Source organism: Bos grunniens, chromosome 2, assembly GCF_055505025.1.
Source record: "Bos grunniens cultivar Pamir isolate PY7600 chromosome 2, Bosgru_T2T1.0, whole genome shotgun sequence".
Classification (NCBI taxonomy): Eukaryota; Metazoa; Chordata; class Mammalia; order Artiodactyla; family Bovidae; genus Bos; species Bos grunniens.
In genome coordinates this window covers 119,682,452-119,705,594 of record NC_141166.1, presented here as the reverse complement: position 1 = coordinate 119,705,594, position 23,143 = coordinate 119,682,452, and the positions used below count along the sequence as shown (strand labels likewise).

General features: G+C 39.5%; 1 protein-coding gene across 6 annotated transcripts in view; it reads left to right on the top strand.

Annotated features, from left to right (window-relative positions):
* The window catches only part of ZNF385B (zinc finger protein 385B), a 491,813-nt gene that overhangs the window by 259,304 nt on the left and 209,366 nt on the right, over nt 1-23,143 (top strand). The gene's annotated exons all lie outside the window — the stretch shown is intronic.

Sequence of the window (23,143 nt, the reverse complement as noted above, 5' to 3'; positions counted from 1 at the left end):
CGATGAACATTGGGGTACACGTGTCTCTTTCCCTTCTGGTTTCCTCAGTGTGTATGCCCAGCAGTGGGATTGCTGGATCATAAGGCAGTTCTATTTCCAGTTTTTTAAGGAATCTCCACACTGTTCTCCATAGTGGCTGTACTAGTTTGCATTCCCACCAACAGTGTAAGAGGGTTCCCTTTTCTCCACACCCTCTCCAGCATTTATTATTTGTAGACTTTTGGATCGCAGCCATTCTGACTGGTGTGAAATGGTATCTCATAGTGGTTTTGATTTGCATTTCTCTGATAATGAGTGATGTTGAGCATCTTTTCATGTGTTTGTTAGCCATCTGTATGTCTTCTTTGGAGAAATGTCTATTTAGATCTTTGGCCCATTTTTTGATTGGGTCATTTATTTTTCTAGAGTTGAGCTGTAGGATTTGCTTGTATATTTTTGAGATTAGCTGTTTGTTGGTTGCTTCATTTGCTATTATTTTCTCCCATTCTGAAGGCTGTCTTTTCACCTTGCTAATAGTTTCCTTTGATGTGCAGAAGCTTTTAAGTTTAATTAGGTCCCATTTGTTTATTTTTGCTTTTATTTCCAATATTCTGGGAGGTGGGTCATAGAGGATCCTGCTGTGATGTATGTCAGAGAGTGTTTTGCCTATGTTCTCCTGTAGGAGTTTTATAGTTTCTGGTCTTACGTTGAGATCTTTAATCCATTTTGAGTTTATTTTTGTATATGGTGTTAGAAAGTGTTCTAGTTTCATTCTTTTACAAGTGGTTGACCAGATTTCCCAGCACCACTTGTTAAAGAGATTGTCTTTAATCCATTGTATATTCTTGCCTCCTTTGTCAAAGATAAGGTGTCCATATGTGTGTGGATTTATCTCTGGGCTTTCTATTTTGTTCCATTGATCAATATTTCTGTCTTTGTGCCAGTACCATACTGTCTTGATAACTGTGGCTTTGTAGTAGAGCCTGAAGTCAGGTAGGTTGATTCCTCCAGTTCCATTTTTCTTTCTCAAGATCGCTTTGGCTATTCGAGGTTTTTTGTATTTCCATACAAATTGTGAAATTATTTGTTCTAGCTCTGTGAAGAATACTGTTGGTAGCTTGATAGGGATTGCATTGAATCTATAAATTGCTTTGGGTAGTATACTCATTTTCACTATATTGATTCTTCCAATCCATGAACATGGTATATTTCTCCATCTATTCTTAGAAAAGTACAACTTTCCAAAACTCGACCAGGAAGAAATAGAAAACCTTAACAGACCCATCACAAGCACGGAAATTGAAACTGTAATAAAAAATCTTCCATCAAACAAAAGCCCAGGTCCAGACGGCTTCACAGCTGAATTCTACCAAAAATTTAGAGAAGAGCTAACACCTATCCTGCTCAAACTCTTCCAGAAAATTGCAGAGGAAGGTAAACTTCCAAACTCATTCTATGAGGCCACCATCACCCTAATACCAAAACCTGACAAAGATCCCACAAAAAAAGAAAACTACAGGCCAATATCACTGATGAACATAGATGCAAAAATCCTAAACAAAATTCTAGCAATCAGAATCCAACAACACATTAAAAAGATCATACACCATGACCAAGTGGGCTTTATCCCAGGGATGCAAGGATTCTTCAATATCCGCAAAGCAATCAATGTAATACACCACATTAACAAATTGAAAAATAAAAACCATATGATTATCTCAATAGATGCAGAGAAAGCCTTTGACAAAATTCAACACCCATTTATGATAAAAACTCTCCAGAAAGCAGGAATAGAAGGAACATACCTCAACATAATAAAAGCTATATATGACAAACCCACAGCAAACATTATCCTCAATGGTGAAAAATTGAAAGCATTTCCTCTAAAGTCAGGAACAAGACAAGGGTGCCCACTTTCACCATTACTATTCAACATAGTTTTGGAAGTTTTGGCCACAGCAATCAGAGCAGAAAAAGAAATAAAAGGAATCCAAATTGGAAAAGAAGAAGTAAAACTCTCTCTGTTTGCAGATGACATGATCCTCTACATAGAAAACCCTAAAGACTGCACCAGAAAATGACTAGAACTAATCAATGATTATAGTAAAGTTGCAGGATATAAAATCAACACACAGAAATCCCTTGCATTCCTATACACTAATAATGAGAAAACAGAAAGAGAAATTAAGGAAACAATTCCATTCACCATTGCAACGAAAAGAATAAAATACTTAGGAATATATCTACCTAAAGAAACTAAAGACCTATATATAGAAAACTATAAAACACTGGTGAAAGAAATCAAAGAGGACACTAATAGATGGAGAAATATTTCAGGTTTTTTAAGGAATCTCCACACTGTTCTCCATAGTGGCTGTACTAGTTTGCATTCCCACCAGCAGTGTAGGAGGGTTCCCTTTTCTTCACACCCTCTCCAGCATTTATTGTTTGTAGACTTTTTGATGGTGGCCATTCTGACCTGCGTGAGATGGTACCTCATTGTGGTTTTGATTTGCATTTCTTTGTTAATGAACAATGTTGAGCATCTTTTCATGTTTGTTGGCCATCTGTATGTCTTCTTTGGAGAAATGTCTGTTTAGTTCTTCAGCCCATTTCTTTGATTGGGTCATTTATTTTTCTTGTATTGAGCTGCTGCTTGTGTATTTTGGAGATTAATTCTTTGTCAGTTGTTTCATTTGCTATTATTTTCTCCCATTCTGAAGGCTGCCTTTACACCTTGCTTTATACCTTCCTGCATTGTGCAAAAGGTTTTAAGTTTAATTAGGTCCCGTTTGTATATTTTTGTGTTTAGTTCAACATTATTCTGGGAGGTGGGTCATAGAGAATCTTGCTGTTATTTATATCAGAGAGTATTTTGCGTATGTTTTCCTCTAAGTTTTATAGTTTCTGGTCTTAACATTTAGACCTTTAATCCATTTTGAGTTTGTTTTTGTGTATGGTATTAGAAAGTTTTCTAGTTTCATTCTTTTCCAGATGGTTGACCAGTTTTCCCAACAACACTTGTTAAAGGGATTGTCTTTTCTCCATTGTATATTTTGGCTTTCTGTTCTTCTACTCACATTAAGGTATAAATGGCTCAACATAGTCTATGAGTTTGTATTTTAACTCACTGAAAAACTTCAAGCTAAAAATTTTAAACCCTAACCCCATGCAATGCTAAGTAATAACTAGTGGGTTGAAAGGTTTGGGATAAACAGATATAACCTCTAGATTAGCCATTCTCACTGCTCGCCAAGGGGCAAAAATTCATTCTCAGAAGCAAAAAAGTAAAAAAAAAAAAAAAAAATTGTACTACTTTTATGAAGTATTAATATAGTACATAAACAGACATGCAGTATATCTGTGGCATTAAAATTTCATGGAGCACCCCATTAAAGATAACATTGTAAAGAAAACTCATTAAACAAGGGCAAAATGGAAAAAAAAAAAAAAGTCTTGAAAAACAGTGCTCTAGGTGAAGATCTCAAAGGACTCCATAAGCCTGTAGAGTGTGAATTTTACTGTATTGTTTTTTTTCTTTTTTCTTTTTTTTTTTTTTAGTATAGTGTAACTTATGTCTGGCTTAGTTCAGTTTAGTTGCTCAGTCGTATTCCACTCTTTGCAACCCCATGGACTACAGCACTCCAGGCTTCCCTGTCCAACACCAACTCTCAGAGCTTGCTCAAACTCATGCCCATGGAGTCGGTGATGCCATCCAGTCATCTCATCCTCTGTCGTCCCCTTCTCTTCCCGCCTTCAATCTTGTCCAGCATCAGAGTCTTTTCTAATGACTCAGCTTTTTGTGTCAAGTGGTCAAAGTATTGGAGCTTCAGCTTCAGCCTCAGGCCTTCCAATGAATATTCAGGATTGATTTTCTTTAGGATTAACTGGTTGGATCTCCTTGCAGTTCAAGGGACTCTCAAGAGTCTTTTCCAACACCACAGTTCAAAAGCGTCAATTCTTCAATGACCAGCTTCTTTATGGTCCAGCTCTCACACCCGTACATGACTAGTAGAAAAATCATAGCTTTGACTATACAGACCTTTGTCGGCAAAGTCTGGCTTAGTACTTATATTTGAAACTAGTATTTATGTTCTAGTAAGTCAAATATGAGAGTTCCAGAAAAACATCTATTTCTGCTTTATTGAGTACGCCAAAGCCTTTGACTGTGTGGATCACAATAAACTGTGGAAAATTCTGAAAGAGATGGAAATACAAGACCACCTGACCTGCCTCTTGAGAAATTTGTATGCAGGTCAGGAAGCAACAGTTAGAACTGGACATGGAACAACAGACTGGTTCCAAACAGGAAAAGGAGTATGTCAAGGCTGTATATTGTCACCCTGCTTATTTAACTTATATGCAGAGTACATCATGAGAAACGCTGGGCTGGAAGAAGCACAAGCTGGAATCAAGATTGCCGGGAGAAATCTCAATAACTTCAGATATGCAGATGACACCACCCTTATGGCAGAGAGTGAAGAGGAGCTAAAGAGCCTCTTGATGAAGGTGAAAGAGGAGAGTAAAAAAGTTGGCTTAAAACTCAACATTCAGAAGACGAACATCATGGCATCTGGTCCCATCACTTCATTGGAAATAGATGGGGAAACAGTGGAAACAATGTCAGACTTTATTTTTCTGGGCTCCAAAATCACTGCAGTGGTGACTGCAGCCATGAAATGAAAAGACACTTACTCCTTGGAAGGAAAGTTATGACCAACCTAGATAGTATATTCAAAAGCAGAGACATTACTTTGCCAACAAAGGTCCATCTAGTCAAGGCTATGGTTTTTCCAGCGGTCATGTATGGATGTGAGAGTTGGACTGTGAAGAAGGCTGAGTGCTGAAGAATTGATGCTTTTGAATGGTGGTGTTGGAGAAGACTCTTGAGAGTCCCTTGGACTGCAAGAAGATCCAACCAGTCCATTCTGAAGGAGATCAGCCCTGGGATTTCTTTGGAAGGAATGATACTAAAGCTGAAACTCCAGTACTTTGGCCACTTCATGCGAAGAGTTGACTCCTTGGAAAAAACTCTGATGCTGGGAGGGATTGGGGGCAGGAGAAGAAGGGGACGACAGAGGATGAGATGGCTGGATGGCATCACTGACTCGATGGACATGAGTCTGAGTGAACTCCGGGTGTTGGTGATGGACAGGGAGGCCTGGCGTGCTGTGATTCATGGGGTCGCAAAAAGTCAGACACGACTGAGCGACTGAACTGAACTGAAGTCAAATATGGTTATTTGTTGTAGCTTTTATTCTTTTTAATTATGAAAAAAAATGAAGAGGAAAAGAAAAGAACAAGGTCTTCCTCTGTAATCTGCTTGAAATTTAGCTGAACCAGATCCATTATATTTCTCTGTTAAAACTGTCTTGTTTCTTCTTACTCATGTTCATTTCTCTGTTTCTTTCCATGGAAATATTTCAAAATAACTTGGAGAATCATCATCAATTATTTTCCATCCCTTCAGGAAGGTTAAAGTGGCCTTGGCCAATGTGAGGAAGTCACACAGGCCAGTCTGGATTTGTTCACTAGCAGGGATATTGTTGAAATTAGATAATGCTTGCCTTGCTGATCACATGCTGTGTTTTGAGCCTTTTGGGGTACTTTAATGGGGTAGGTGGAAATAGGGACAATTTGCTTTGATAATTGACTTGTGCCTAATATATTTGATCTAAGTCTCATGCAAAGGAAGATGGACTATAGTGTATCAATCAAGAAATTCTGATTGAACACTGAAAGTGTAATCAGTTGGTATTTTCAAAAAGAATTGAGCAAGGGACCTGTTTGAACAGGAGTGGTAAAGGTTTAAGGAGTCAACAATAGATGTCAGGGTTCCTGCTGACCAGCTGTAAGTGTCTGCATTCTTGAAGAGGAAGGGGAGGTAATGGAGGTATCTAAATTTGGTGGGCCAAGTTGGAGACAGAAAGGGAGACTGTTCAGTGAGAGTGGTTAGCATAGAAGGAAGCTGCTGCTAGAAAGCACGCAAGGAAGGAATACTCCAGTGTCTCCAATGTCTGACTCTGTTTTTCCCACACAGAATGGGCAACAAATAGAGAAAAGATCTGCAAGCACAGAACAAGCGGTACACATGGTCTTCTGAACTCATTTCAGAACATCTTCCCCACCCAGTATTTAATTTAAACAGCAATTTATGGGAATTTTCCTTTACTGTATCATATTCCTCTGTGCTTTCTTTAATGTTCTAGACATTGATTGGCTTTTGAATTTTTATGTTAACTTGGGATCCTTAATGCACATGTAAATTATTGTGCTGTGCAGCAGTGGTGCACAGGGCTAGGGAGGGACTGAGATCTGTTTGCCCCTAAAAAGAAATAATGCCAACTTGTCATGCTTTTGCATTCCTAATCATGCTTTTTTATGGCCTACTGGTATTCTATAGTGTCAGGAGGCATGTATCACAGCAGTGCACGTTCATAGCAGCTCCAGATCCTTGTTCTGAATTCTATTATTTTCATTCTTCTGTGCATTTAGGAAAGAGATAACCATTACTGTAGCCATTCACCCAATACATTTTTATTGAGCATTTATTATGCTCCTTAAAGGCCCTGAGAATATCAGGATAAGCAAAGGAAAAAAGGTTCCTGCCCTTAAGGAGTGTATGCCTCGGTTATTTTTCTAAACTAACTATTTGAGACCTTAGGAATTCTCTTAAGAATTGTTAATCTTCTGATGCTTTTGGAGGTGGTAATGGGAGACAGTTTCTGGTGCTTTGCTGAACTCTGAACTGTTGAGTTTACCAAGTAAATAAGTGAGGTGTTTATGGTACACTATTTAGTGGTGGTGTTCATACATTTAAAGAATAAATCTGCGTATCTACTATATGCTAGTATATGTAGCAATTGAGAAATTAAGAAAATATCTCAGTGTTCAGAGTACTGCTCATCTAGTGGGAAGCAAATATGCAAATACCTGCAAATGGCACCGTGTCAAGGGCTGTGGGCCTAGCAAACAATTCCACTGTTTTGGATGAGAGTGTCTATGAGAGTTGCCATAATAACCATAACGTCTAGTTTCCTGGCTGCTCAGGCAAGTCCTTTAAAGCCTCTCTGTTAGTAACTTGTGTTTTTATTTATAGAAGTCCCATAGCACTGACTTGTAAAAGCAGCATTTCCCAGAATCCATGGGCACAAACTGTTCAACTCTTTGAAACACACATGAAACAGGTCCAGGCACAGTGTTAACACTGTTTTAGGATAAACCACGTGACTCTGAATTAGGAGGCTTGGTAGAAAGTACAGTTTTAGAGATCACTGAACATGTATTTTATATGAATAGCTTATACCTGTACTCTGGAAAAATACTCATTGAAATTGAAAAATGAAACCACATAATTTTTAAAAAATGCCCTAATAATGGTTGGCTTTATTTTTCTATTTTACCAGTTTAACCTTGGACTCTCTAGCAATATTGGTCATAGCCTTTGTCATGTTTCCAAATCTATACCTTAAAATGCTCGGTCTAAGCCAAGGTTAGCTGATCCTCTAACATGCTGAAAAATAGAAGCTCAGAATTCTAGTTTTAATCTAAGACTGAAACTTTTTCCTGGCAGTACAGTTTTGGCATGCCCAATGAGGCTCTTCCTTTTTTTCTAAATGATTGAAAGGAACACTCCTATGAAACGTTTTTTGTTGTTTCCTAACTCTCTTTTCCCACATTTTTTTAAAATGTCCCCGATAAAGAGAAGAGAAACCAGTGTTAGCCACTTCCCACGAGGAGGACAGTCTTCAGGTTCCCCACAGTATTCACAGGGTGGGTTCATGTCTCAGTTCCTCCTCTAACAGCAGCCTGTGTGGGACCCTGCTGATGCTTTCTCACTTAAAGACCTCGGTGGCCCCTACAGAGCAGCATTCACATCTTCCTTTATTAGCCTATAGATTTAAAGATCATGGTTTATGTGGACTGTATAATATAGTGTGTCCATGAGTTTAGGAAAGAGTATAAACTTAATTTTATAGTATACATTAGCTACCTTTAAAAATATTACACTCTGTGCACTTCTCTTCAGCCACATTTAAGGCAATGTACCTATAATGGAAAGCAATATGCCCAATTATTCATCTAAAAAAGTACAAATATTTTATTTTCTCTATGTTTATAAACTTTTTTGGACTTTTGTTAGTGTGTTTGTTGAGTAGCTTTTTTATTTTTTAAAGATTAACCATTGCATTGCTTTACATTTATTAACAGATGGAGGTCCTTCACCAAAAAACACATTAATGAACATAGTGTTTCAAAATATAACTTACATAATATTTTTTAAAAGTTGATACTTAAAAATATTAAATCATTATGTTGTATACTGAAAACTAAAATGATATATGTCAATTATATTGCAATAAAATTAATAATAATAGTTAATAATTGTATCCTGTGTTAGTTACCTAACTTTGCAGAAAAACTGTATAATTTGACCCTTTTGCCAGATTTTCCTGAAATGGTAAAAAAAAATCTTATGATAAAACATGTACTCTGAAGATACTAAAGTCAAAGTAATTTAAGCAAGTCTGTGTCTTTGTTGGATATTATGCAGCTAAATCACTGTGTGTATATTGTGTTTTCATCCTTGAGTAATGTCAGTGGCAAAGGGTAATCAGTAGGCATTGTTTCCAAATGTTTGCCATTTTGATGCTGAAGATCACTGTTATGCTGCTATTTTGCTTTAATCAATTCTTGTTTCTAGGTATGACTTTATCAGTTGTCCAGTGGATTTAATGCCTCTTAACTCTCTAGTAAGACAGGGAAAGGTTTAACTATCAGTCAGGCAAGTCTTGTGCTGTGATGACAGATTAAGTCAAAGAAAATTCGTAATGTTATATAGATAACCACAGAGTTTTTTGTGTCTTGATTTCTCACCTCTCTACTTTATTGATTTGTTTTTCTTCTACTTCTGATAAAGGCAGTGAAATAGCTATCGTGTGTGGAATAAATGTGAGTTACTGATAGAGCCAAAAGACTGAAAGAAGCACAATGTCACTCTCAAAATGACAGCTTGTTACAGGATTCCTCTTTCAACAACAAAACCCCAAAGCCTTTGCACCAAGCTCAAGCAGGAAGGATAGCATGTTATGCTTTCAGCATTTAGCAGTATCTAGTAGTTGGGCTTTCATTCGTCTTCAAGCATCCCTTATTTTGAATAACGTATGTCACCTTCTCTCATATATGTTATTCTTTGTGAGTGCCCCTGAGTATGTTTTGCTCTTTGTCAAGCAAAACTTCTCTAAAGACAAGTGTCCTGAACTTGGAACTTTGGATTAATGGAGCAAAATATGAATCAGAATTTATCTCTTTTCTAATACTTAAAATATACTCCTTTTTTCCAAAACATATTACATACACATAATCTCTCTGAGTAAGATTTCTCTGCGGCTTCTTTAGTTTTCTGAGTCTTCATAAAGAGGAACTTTGTTACTCTAAGCGTAGTCTACATATTACAGACATAACAGTAAACGCAGACCTTCTATACCTCAAAAAATGATGAAATCATCTATTAGTGAAATGCCTATGTATTTGAGTTTCTGCCTCATGCATTTATTCAGCAATATGCTAATAATTTGGAGAAGGAAATGGCAACCCACTCCAGTTACTCTTGACTCCAGTACTCTTGTCCAAGGAGAATCCCTTGGACAGAGGAGCCTGGTGGACTACATACAGTTCATGGGGTCACAGAGTCAGACATGACCGAGTGACTGACACACACACACATGCTAATAATTGTCTGCTAGGGACCAGGATTTGTGCTACATACCAAGTCTCCAGTGGTGCCATTTCTTTTCTCTTAGCCTTGCAAAATGGAAAGAAAGGATACTGGTATCTGGAAATGCAAACAGGTATTATGATTAGAATTATGTTTTTAAATTTATTTGGTACTGATTTTACTTAATTAAGCTGAACACTGAGATTTTTTAAAGTAAAACATTACATGGCAAAACAAGAATATAGAAAAGTATGCAATAAAAAGTTGAAAAAAAAAAAATTCCCCAAACCCCTAATCCTGTTCCTTCAAACAAACTTTGCTAAGGGATTTTGTGCTTTGTTTCAGAGTAAAACAAAGCAAAAAACTAAAACAAAACATGCACACACACAAACATATATACGTTTATGTATACATATATGTCTGCATGAACACAAATAGTATCATATGACACATTCTATACCTTAATACTTTTACTTAGTGTTATATCTAGTATGTCTTGTGGTTTTTCCATAGAAGAATTTATATATTTACCTCTTTCTTTCTTTAAAGACAGTTTTTAAATTTTTAAACAAAATCAAATTTACAAAAATTTACAATATAGTACCAAGAACATTTTTTTATCTGATTTCCCTAGAATATCTTACTGTTTATTTACTGTAAAATACTACTACTATATTGGCTTCTCTGGTGGCTCAGATGGTAAAGAATCCACCTGCAATGCAGGAGGTGGATTGAAACCAGGTTCAAACGCTGGTTTTGGAAGATCCCCTGGAGAAGGGAATGACTACCGACTCCAGTATTCTTGCCTAGAGAATTTCGTGGACAGAGAAACTTGGCAAGCCACATACAGTCCATAGCATCACAAATAGTCAGGCATGACTGAGTGACTGGGAAACTCAAATAGATGTACTCCTGTGTCTACTCTTCATATACCATTCAGGTTTTGGCAGTTGTCCTAATATTGTGCTCTGTTTCAACCTTTTTCACTTAATTTAGTTGCCATGAAGATTTGGTCTCCTGTCTGAAATAGTTGGAGGGCTTCCCTGGTGGCTCAGAGGTTAAAGTGTCTGCCTGCAATGCGGGAGACCTGGGTTCAATCCCTGGGTCGGGAAGATTCCCTGGAGAAGGAAATGGCAAACCACGCCAGTATTCTTGCCTGGAGAATCCCATGGACAAAGGAACCTGGTGGGCTACAGTCCATGGGGTCGCAGAGTCAAGCGTGACTGAGCAACCTTACTTTCACTTTCTGAAATAGTTGCTCAGTGTTTTATTTTATTTTATTTTATTTTTAATTTTCAAGATCTGATTCTTTTGAAGATTATTGGCCACTTTGGATTTTCTGATGCTTCCTCTTGATTAACTTCAGGTTCTAGGTCTTGTAAAGGAATATCATGAAATCAATGCTGTCTTCCTCTAATCATGTCCCGTCAAGTCTCAGATAATTTTAATTTCTTGCATCAGTGATGATGTTCTTGATAAAATTGGTTCTGTCCAGGCTTTCCTACCATAAAGTACTCTTTTACCTTTTCCAACTAACAAGCCTTTTGTGGGCAGGTGCTTAAAAACCATAAAAAGTTCATTTCTTATCAGATTCTCCATGTACTCTTAGGTATCCATATAGGTCATGGTTTCCTATTTTATCTAGTGAGTTACAGCCCTTACAATCATTTATTTTGATGCTCAGATTATCCCAAATCAGGCCAGAGGTGCTCTTTCAAGCTGACTCCTGTGTCCTTTTGACTTAGGAGATTTGTCATTTTTTTAACACCTCCTTGCTCCCTGGTATAGTAAAATATTTTGGGCTCATCTTATATTCCTTACTCTATCCCTTATGTTAGTCTTTTCTCAAGGAGTTCTGTTCCTTTCCAGTGGAGATTGGTATTAGAAACCCAGATCTGGGTACTAAATGAGCACTGCCTTTGGGGATGTTTCTTCTATCAAGCCCTCTCAGCGGACAGTTCTAAGGACCATATAAATGTACACACACATACATTTCCATTTATGTTTATCTCTCCCCTTTCCTATTTGTAGCTCACGTCTCCAGTGAGAAATTGGCTCTCATCGTTCTTGCTCTATTTACATATCTGATCACTTCCTCTGTGTGTAATCCCTCTCTCGTTGCTGCGTCCACCTTTCCCTCATGCAGATGCCTTCCTCAACCCACCTGGGCTCTGACCTACCACAGGGGGCTGCCAATCATCCCACCCCTACGCTTCCTGCCCATGTGAAAGTCCTCCTCACCCCCGTCACTCCCCGTGACCCGACCTCTACCCCCAGCAGGCTGGGTTCATGCACCAGTGTAGATACCATCCTCGCCCACTCAGGCTACCACACTTGGTCCTGGGATGCTGCCATGTGGGAACCTTCATTACCCTACTGGGGCTTGACTTCCCATACTGGATAATCCCCAGCCGCAGGAGCCTTGCTCACCTGTTCTGTTCTGACACCCTGTTCTGAGTTGCAAATTTCCCCCAGTCCCACTCTGATGCAGCATCTACCTTGCCCTGCCCCATCTAATAAAGTTCAAAAAAAATTATTCAAGAAGGTGGAAGAGTAAATTTTTAAAAAATTATCTGCCAATATTTAAACTTAAATAACTATAAAGGAGGAATAAAAGATGTGAGCACTAAATATTTTGGTTAATATTATAGACTATGTCACCTCTCTTCTCCGAGGCTATCCTTGCTCCTCCCCACCACATCTGTGATTACTGATGCTCTTATCCCATATTTTGTCTCTTTAATGTAGGTAGTCCTTAACTTACAAGCTTGATACAAACATTCATATACCTGAATATCTTCTTCTGGTTTCCTCCATCCCTGGCATCTCCTCAATCACATGTTCTTTCTTGTCTCTGGTATATTGAAAGAAAACCTCACTTCAGTACCACAGCCACTAAAGTAGATTATAGTCCTCTTTGATCACCTCTTGTTGATTTAGAGCTCATACACCTACACATATCTATTCACATGACTGTGAGTCAAGAGCATATTTTTGTAATGTACTCATTTCACAAATTGGAGATTGTGATTTTAATTTCGCATGTTAGAGTATGTTTTATTATACCTAATACAGTGCCAGACCCTTAGGCTCAAAGGTCCTAGGGTGTTGCATGAAGCAAGTCGGGGTTTATTTTGGGGTCCTAGGATGAGGATGTGGGCTGTCAGCAGGAGCTCATTTATCAATGCATTTATTTAATGGATATTTATTGAACACCTCCTGTATTCAACCTACTGTTAAGTGTATTTAAAAGGATATGTTACAGGAAGTGGAACCCCTTTTCCAGGGTCTGGGCTTTTGTCTAACACTTGGAAATGAATTGTGTGAGGAGACGCATGAGCTGACAAAGCAAGAGCCTTTACTGGGAAGGGGCACCCGGGCGGAGAGCAGTAGGGTAAGGGAACCCAGGAGAACTGTTCTGCCACATGGCTCGCAGTCTCAGATTTTATAGTGATGGGAGTCCAGGCTGTCTTTGGCCAATCATTCTGACTCAGAGTCCTTCCTGGTGGCTCATGCATTGCTCAGCCAAGATGGAAGCCAGTCAGAAGGATTCTGGGAGGTACTAGGACACATAGTATCTCTTTTTGACCTTTCCCAAATTCTTCTGGTTGTTGGTGGCTTGTTAGTTCTATGTTCCTTACTATGACCTCCTGTTGTAAAATTAGTCCTGCAAATAGTTACTATGGTGCCTAGCCAGAGCAGGCAGTTTCAGTCAGTGTGTTTCCCCAACAGATACAAAGTTGAATATGACATCAGGTTTATGTTTTTGTTTTTTAATTTATTTTTATTTTTTTTAATTTTATTTTATTTTTAAACTTTACAATATTGTATTAGTTTTGCCAAATATCGAAATGAATCCACCACAGGTATACCTGTGTTCCCCATCCTGAACCCTCCCTCCTCCCTCCCCATACCCTCCCTCTGGGTCGTCTCAGTGCACCAGCCCCAAGCATCCAGTATCGTGCATCCAACCTGGACTGGCGACTCGTTTCATACATGATATTATACACGTTTCAGTGCCATTCTCCCAAATCTCCCCACCCTCTTCCTCTCCCACAGAGTCCATAAGACTGATCTATACATCACAGGTTTATGTTTTAAGATTGCTGGCAGCTTTGTGGGAGATGGAATACAGGACAGGAAGAACAAGGCAGGAAAGCAGACCAGAGAAAACCACAAGTAACCAGTGGGAAGGTGCTGACATGAGGTGGAGGCAGTGCGGTGGAAAGAGGGAGGGATGAGACCCAATGTAGTTCTTAAACGTCTCAGAACTGGGATCCCTTTATCAATAAATGAAAACCTTTGCTGTTCTTCATAGAGAGGAATGTACGTGGGCGTGAATACAGTTTCACAAGGTCTGTCACGTGGTCTTCAGGAAGGCGGGCTGCAGGCCTGGGGCCTTAGAGTTCTCAGGAGATACTTGTGCAACACTCCTGCTCTAAGGATCTTCAGCAAGGGGCTGAACCCAATTTGGGCTCCTGAACCCAATTCCAAAGTGTGTGCATGGAGGCGTGCCTCACAAACAATTCAAAGACACTAGCAGAATGTCCTGTAACTTAATTCAGGACACCTCATTCTGACACTGTCTACCCAGAGATAGCATCAGATCCCACTGGTTAAGGGCTCAGTCCCACAAGACCACCCTCCACTTCAGATACTAATCACAAACCTAGGTTGTTACCTGTACTTCTGACCAGCTCACTATAAACTGGAGGTTCCCACAGTCCCCTCTTTGGGTATGATTAATATGGTAGAATGGCTGACATAACTCAGAAAACTCGTTTATTCACTAGATTACCAATGTATTACAAAAAAATATTAAAGGATGTAAATCAAAATCCAGGTGAAGAGACACATAGGACAAGTTCAGTTCTGTTCAGTTCAGTCGCTCAGTGGTGACTGACTCTTTGCAACTCCATGGACTGCAGCATGCCAGGCCTCCCTAGCCATCACCAACTCCCGGAGCTGATTCAAACTCATGTCTGTGATGCCATCCATCCATCCATCTCATCCTCTGTCATCCCCTTCTCCTCACACCTTCAATCTTTCCCAGGATCAGGGTCTTTTCAAATGAGTCAGTTCTTCACATCAGGTGGCCAAAGTATCGGAGTTTCAGCTTCAGCATCAGTCCTTCCAATGAATATTCAGGACTGATTTCCTTTAGGATGGACTAGTTTGATCTCCTTGCAGTCCAAGAGAATCTCAAAGTCTTCTCCAATGCCACAGTTCAGAGGAATCAATTCTTTGGCACTCAGCTTTCTCTATATTCCAATGCTCACATCTATACATGACTACTGGAAAACCATAGCTTTGACTAGACAGACATTTGTTGGCAAAGTAACGTCTCTGCTTTTCAATATGCTGTTGAGGTTGGTCATAACTTTTCTTCCAAGGAGCAAGTGTCTTTTAATTTCATGACTACAGTCACCATCTGCAATGACTTTGGAGCCCCCAAAATAAATTCTGTCATTGTTTTCACTTTTTCCCCATCTATTTGCCATGAACTGATGAGTCCAGATGCCATGATCTTAGTTTTCTGAATGTTGAGTTTTAAGCCAACTTTTTCACTCTCCTCTTTCACTTTCATCCAGAGCGTCTTTAGTTCTTCTTTGCTTTCTGCCATAAGGGTGGTGTCATCGGTATATCTGGTTTTTGATATTTCTCCCTGCAATCTTGATTCCAGCTTGTGCTTCATCCAGCCCAGTGTTTCTCGTGATGTACTCTGCATATAAGTTAAATAAGCATGATGACAATATGCAGCCTTCAAGTCCTCCTTTCCTGATTTGGAACCAGTCAGTTGTTCCATGTCCAGTTCTAACTGTTGCTTCCTGGCCTGCATACAGATTTCTCAAGAGGTAGGTCAGGTTGTCTGATATTCTTTTTAAGTCTTAAAAAGAATCTTTTAAAGAATTTTTCACAGTTTATGGTGATACCCAAAGTCAAAGGCTTTGGCATAGTCAGTTAAACAGAAGTAGATGCTTTTCTCGCAATCTCTTGCTTTTTCGATGATCCAGCGGATGTTGGCGATTTGATCTCTGGTTCCTCTGCCTTTTCTAAAACCAGCTTGAACATCTGGAAGTTTACAGTTCACATACTGTTGAAGCCTGGCTTGGAGAATTTTGAGCAATTATGCGGTAGTTTGAGCATTCTTTGACATTGCCTTTCTTTGGGATTGGAATGAAAACTGACCTTTTCCAGTCCTGTGGCCACTGCTAAGTTTTCCAGATTTGCTGGAGCAGCGGCTGTGTTGTGCTGGAGTGACTTTGAGGAGATACCCCACGTCCAAGGGCAAAGGAGAAGCCCCGGCAAGACAGTAGGACAGGTGAAATTGATTTAGAATCAAACCCCATACCCTCCAGAGAGGCTTAGCAGGCTCAAACAAAGCTTGTACGCACCAGGACCCAGACCCCACAGACTGAGATATAGGACAAGGTCCCAAACAAAGTGGTTGCGTGCTCAAGGAGCTTGTGGAGTTTGGCATGTGGAAGCATTCTGGTTCCCCAACCTAGAAGCTCCTCCTTTTGGATTTTCATGGAGGTTTCATAACACAGGCAAGATTAACTCATTGGTTTTCTATATATAGGTCTTTAGTTTCTTTAGATAGATATATTCCTAAGTATTTTATTCTTTCCATTGCAATGGTGAATGGAATTGTTTCCTTAATTTCTCTTTCTGTTTTCTCATTATTAGTGTATAGGAATGCAAGGGATTTCTGTGTGTTGATTTTATATCCTGCAACTTTACTATAATCATTGATTAGTTCTAGTCATTTTCTGGTGGAGTCTTCAGGGTTTTCTATGTAGAGGATCATGTCTCTGCAAACAGAGAGAGTTTTACTTCTTCTTTTCCAATTTGGATTCCTTTTATTTCTTTTTCTGCTCTGATTGCTGTGGCCAAAACTTCCAAAACTATGTTGAACAGTAATGGTGAAAGTGGGCACCCTTGTCTTGTTCCTGACTTTAGAGGAAATGCTTTCAATTTTTCACCATTGAGGATAATGTTTGCTGTGGGTTTGTCATATATAGCTTTTATTATGTTGAGGTATGTTCCTTCTATTCCTGCTTTCTGGAGAGTTTTTATCATAAATGGGTGTTGAATTTTGTCAAAGGCTTTCTCTGCATCTATTGAGATAATCATATGGTTTTTATTTTTCAATTTGTTAATGTGGTGTATTACATTGATTGCTTTGTGGATATTGAAGAATCCTTGCATCCCTGGGATAAAGCCCGCTTGGTCATGGTGTATGATCTTTTAGGAGGGAGGAGGGTTCAGGATGGGGAACACGTATACCTGTGGCAGATTCATTTCGATATTTGGCAAAACCAATACAATATTGTAAAATTTAAAATAAAATTAAATTAAAAAAAAAAAAGATTAACTCATTGGCCACTGGTGATAGATTCAACCTCTAGACGCTTTCCCTTCTCCAAAAATCAAGGGGTGGGACTGAAAGTTCCAAACCTCTAACCACATGATTGAAGAAAGTAGGGAAAACTACTAGACAATTCAGGTATGGCCTAAGTCAAACCCATAAGATTATAAAGTGGAAGTCAGAAATAGATTTGAGGGATTAGATTTGATAGACAGAGTGCCTGAAGAACTATGGGCAGAGGTTCATGACCTTGTACATGAGAAATGCAAAAAGTAAAATGTCTGTCTGAGGAGGACTTACAAATAGCTGTGAATAGAAGAGAAGCAGAAAGCAAAGGAGAAAAGGAAAGATATAAGCATCTGAATGCAGAGTTCCAAAGAATACCAAGGAGAGATAAGACAGCTTTCCTCAGTGATCAGTGTAAAGAAATAGAGGAAAACAACAGAATGGGAAAAACTAGAGATCTCTTCAAGAAAAATTAGAGATACCAAGGGAACAGTTCATGCAAAGATAGGCTCAATAAAGGACAGAAATGGTAGGGACCTAACAGAAGCAGAAGATATTAAGAAAAGGTGGCAAGAATACCCAGAAGAGCTATCCAAAAAAGATCTTCATGACCCAGATAATCACGATGGTATGATCACTCACCTAGAGCCAGACATCCTGGAATGTGAAGTCAAGTGGGCCTTAGGAAGCATCACTATGAACAAAGCTAGTGGAGGTGACGGAATTCCAGTTGAGCTATTTCAAATCCTGAAAGATGATGCTGCGAAAGTGCTGCACTCAATAGGCCAGCAAATTTGGAAAACTCAGCACTGGCCACAGGACTGGAAAAAGGCATTTTTCATTCCAATCCCAAAGAAAAGCAATGCCAAAGAATGGTCAAACTACCGCACAATCGCACTCATCTCACACGCTAGTAAAGTAATGCTCAAAATTCTCCAGGCCAGGCTTTAACAGTATGTGAACTGTGAACTTCCATGTGTTCAAGCTGGTTTTAGAAAATACAGAGGAACCAGAGATCAAATAGCCAACATCCGCTGGATCATCGAAAAAGCAAGAGAGGTCCAAAAAAGCATCTACTTCTGCTTAACTGACTATGCCAAAGCCTTTGACTTTGGGTATCACCACAAACTGTGGAAAATTCTTTAAAAAATGGGAATACCAGACAACCTGACCTACCTCTTGAGAAATCTGTATGTAGGCCAGGAAGCAACAGTTAGAACTGGACATGGAACAACAGACTGATTTCAAATCAGGAAAGGAGGACATCAAAGCTGTATATTGTCACCCTGCTTATTTAACTTATATGCAGAGTACATCATGAGAAACGCTGGACTGGATGAAGCACAAGCTGGAATCAAGATTGCCAGGAGAAATATCAAAAACCAGATATACCGATGACACCACCCTTATGGCAGAAAGCAAAGAAGAACTAAAGACGCTCTGGATGAAAGTGAAAGAGGAGAGTAAAAAAGTTGGCTTAAAACTCAACATTCAGAAAACTAAGATCATGGCATCTGGTCCCATTAGTTCATGGCAAATAGATGGGGAAAAAATGAAAACGGTGACAGAATTTATTTTGGGGGCTCCAAAATCACTGCAGATAGTGACTGTAACCATGAAATTAAAAGACACTTGCTCCTTGGAAGAAAAGTTATGACCAACTTAGATGGCACATTAAAAAGCAGAGACATTGCTTTGAAAACAAATGTCTGTCTAGTCAAGGCTATGGTTTTTCCATTAGTTATGTATGGATGTGAGAGTTGGACTATAAAGAAAGCTGAGCACCAAAGAATTGATTCTTTGAATTGTGGTGTTGGAGAAGACTCTTGAGAGTCCCTTGGACTGCAAGGAGATCAAACCAATCAATCCTAAAGGAAATCAGTCCTGAATATTCGTTGGAATGACTGATGCTGAAGCTGAAACTCCAATACTTTGGCCACGTGATGTGAAGAACTGACTCATTTGAAAAACATCATGAGAAATGCTGGACTGGAAGAAACACAAGCTGGAATCAAGATTGCTGGGAGAAATATCAATAACCTCAGATATGCAGATGACACCACCCTTATGGCAGAAAGTGAAGAGGAATGAAAAAGCCTCTTGATGAAAGTGAAAGTGAAGAGTGAAAAAGTTGGCTTAAAGCTCAACATTCAGAAAACGAAGATCATGGCATCCAGTCCCATCACTTCATGGGAAATAGATGGGGAAACAGTGGAAACAGTATCAGACTTTATTTTGGGGGGCTCAAAAATCACTGCAGATGGTGACTGCAGCCATGAAATTAAAAGACGCTTACTCCTTGGAAGGAAAGTTATGACCAACCTAGATAGCATATTCAAAAGCACAGACATTACTTTGCCAACAAAGGTCCATCTAGTCAAGGCTATGGTTTTTCCAGTGGTCATGTATGGATGTGAGAGTTGGACTGTGAAGAAGGCTGAGCGCCGAAGAATTGATGCTTTTGAACTGTGGTGTTGGAGAAGACTCTTGAGAGTCCCTTGGAATGCAAGGAAATCCAACCAGTCCATTCTGAAGGAGATCAGCCCTGGGATTTCTTTGGAAGGAATGATGCTAAAGCTGAAACTCCAGTACTTTGGGCACCTCATGTGAATAGTTGACTCATTGGAAAAGACTCTGATGCAGGGAGGGATTGGGGGCAGGAGGAGAAGGGGACGACAGAGGATGAGATGGCTTGATGGCATCACTGACTCAATGGACGTGAGTCTCAGTGAACCCTGGGAGTTGGTGATGGACAGGGAGGCCTGGCATGCTATGATTCATGGGGTCGCAAAGAGTTGGACACGACTGAGTGACTCAACTGAACTGAACTGAACTGATGCTGGGAAAGATTGAAGGTGGGAAGAGAAGGGGATGCCTGAGGATGAGATGGTTGGATGGCATCACTGACTTAATGAGTTTGAGTAAACTCTGGGAGTTGCTGATGTACAGGGAGGCCTGGTGTGCTGCAGTCCATGGGGTCACAAAGAGTCAGACACGACTGAGCAACTGAACTGAACTACGTGACTGATTCCCCTGGCACCTGGCCCCCACCTATTGGTGCTATCAAAGATCACCTTCTTAACAACAACCCAGTTACACTGGAAACGAGCTTATTAGGAATTAATCACAGACACCCATTTCACCTTTATGGGCTCTGAAGTATTTTCAAAGGACACGAGAGCAATTTTTTTTTTTTAATTTACAGAGCTTTATTAATTTGATGGTATCAATTCATGCATGATGTCCAATACAGGTTTGCTCTTCCCAATAGATAAGTGGACATATAATGCCGTTGGTACTGCATGCAATCGAGCCACACATTGACATGGATCCGCCACGGGTATACATGTGTTCCCCATCCTGAACCCCCCTCCCACCTCCCTCCCCATCCCATCCCTCAGGTTCATCCCAGTGTACCAGCCCTGAGCATCCTGTCTCATGCATTGAACCTAGACTGGCAATTCATTTCACATATGATAATATACATGTTTCAATGCCATTCTCCCAAATCATTGTTATGCAAAGATGTTCCTCTTGTTCTCATAGCTCAGGAAATTCTGTGCAATTTGAGAGCTGTGAATCAAACAGTGGATAAAGACCAAATATGGGTTTGCCAAAAAGTTTGTAGAATGTTATGGAAAAAAATGATCAAACTTTTTGGCCAACCTAATATGTGAGAAATATATTTTGGTCATCTGGATGATCAATATAGTCACATAATATTGTGATTTGTTATGATCTGAAAGGAAGAGGGAGTTTCAACAGGTGAGGGTGGGGAATAAGCAGATGGCATAAACAGTCTCCAGGCTTTTAGCATTTAATGGGTCTTCATGAACTGTGTTTGGGTAACTATTAAGACTTGAGTCTCAAGAGTGACTAGTACTCAGGAGCTATCTTAAAACTCTTCCTCTTATGTCATGATGTTCTGTTTGGGGGCAAATTATGCTCAGAGACTCAGATTGTCTTTGCCAATAATTTATTTAGCACAGGTTCACTGTGGGAATTGTAATTTCACAAGCCAATAACATGCAGGATAATGTCTCTGAAGAAATCAATAAAGAATTAACATACTCCAAAACAGTAAGAGATTAATCACATTATTGTTCCAGGCAAGGGGAAGATGAAAGGAATAGTGAGAAAAACAAAATTTAGTCAAGTGAATGTAAAGATCTAATTCCCTATAACAGCTGATTCATGAATTGGGCCATATCCATCTAGCAACTAGAATTATGCTTTGAGGGGTTGTACAAGATGGGAGGGTTTTGTAGGAAGAAGAACTGGGCGAACGAACTATTATCCAAGAAAAGAAAGGATTACTTTTAGGTCAGGACATTTTCTCTTGGGAGGACTGGGTGCAGCAAGGGTTTTATCATGCAGACAGCCTCTTCTTCCTGGGGGATGGAGAGGACCCTCATTGGTGCTGACCAGAAAATTTCAGACTGGTTGATTAAGATTGCATTTCTAGTGAAGGTCAAAACTGCAAGTAGGTTAGGTATTAAATCTAGGTTTGGTGTCATGGGCTTTAGCACAAGTGACACCATTTTGGGCCTGTGGTTTTTCTTTTTAACAGAATAAAATCCAAATTTACTGGAAGTAGATATTTCTACAAGTTCATTTTCAGAAGAGTGGGCTTAGCTAACCCTGAGCTAATGTCCAGCAGCCTAGCAAGAAAATGAAAGTCTGTGGTTGCTACAGCACATTACTGGGGAACAAAGACACTGGCAGGCAAAGTATTTCCTTCTTGGAGCTACTATGGTTTCTACAACTGCTGGGCTAAGAGCCACCTTGCCCAGACCAAACACTCTTGAGGTGCAGGTCAAACCTCTTGGTGTTGAAAGCTTAAAAGTCCCCTGACCCCCGAGGAGGGTCCTTCCATCACCCATTCTTATCGATAAGCCCCCAGCAGTACTTGCCAATAGCTGAGCTTTTTATAAATTTATTTTTAATTGGAGAGCAATTGCTTTACAATGTTGTGTTGGTTTCTGCTGTACAGCAACTCAGATCAACCATAATTATATATATATATATATTTATCTATCCCCTCTCTCTTGAGCCTCTGATTGCTTGTCTACAACAATAGATGCTAATAACAACATTCTGACACAGCTTCCTCAAGGTAAACAACTTCACTCTTAGAACAAAACAGTGTCATTCTTAGGTCAAAATGAAAAAAAAGAAGTGGATTTGAAATCACAGTAAACAAATACACAACAGATGATGCTTATGAAACCCTTAGCATTTTGCCTGTTTGATACATAGACCTCAGTCAATATAAGTTGTTAACTATTATTAAGTACAACAGAATACATAAAAGACAATGAGATGTGTTAAGGTTTCCCCAGATTGTTAGAGGGTCATTTGGTAGGATAGCTCACTGGTATCACCAGTGTAAGATTTAGAACTAAAATCTGTTTAAGAGCCACCTTTAAAAAGTAGCATTTCTCACGCTGTCAGTTTTTCCATAGAAAGATTAGATGTCACAGTACACATCTCCTAGAAGCAGAAGTCATTAGAGCTGCCATGCTGAGCCACATTAAAATTGGAGAATCCTCCCATTTATTTTGTAGATTTTAGTTCTGTTCAGTTCAGTCACACAGTCGTGTCCGATTCTTTGCGACCCCATGGACTGCAGCACGCCAGGCCTCCCTGTCCATCACCAACTCCCGGAGTTTACTCAGACTCATGCCCATTGAGTTGGTGATGCCATTCAACCGTCTTATCCTCTGTCTTCCCCTTCTTCTCCCACCATCAATCTTTCCCAGCATCAGGGTCTTTTCGAATGAGCCAGTTCTTTGCATCAGGTGTTCAAAATATTGGAGTTTTGGCTTCAGCATCAGTCATTCCAATGAATATTCAGGAATGATCTCCTTTAGGATGGGCTGGTTGGATCTCCTTGCAGTTCAAGGGACTCTCAAGAGTCTTCTCCAACACCACAGTTTGAAAGAATCAATTCTTTGGCACTCAGCTTTCTTTATAGTCCAACTCTCATATCCATACATGACTACTGGAAAAACCATAGCTTTGACTAGATGGACCTTTGTTGGCAAAGTAATATCTCTGCTTTTTAA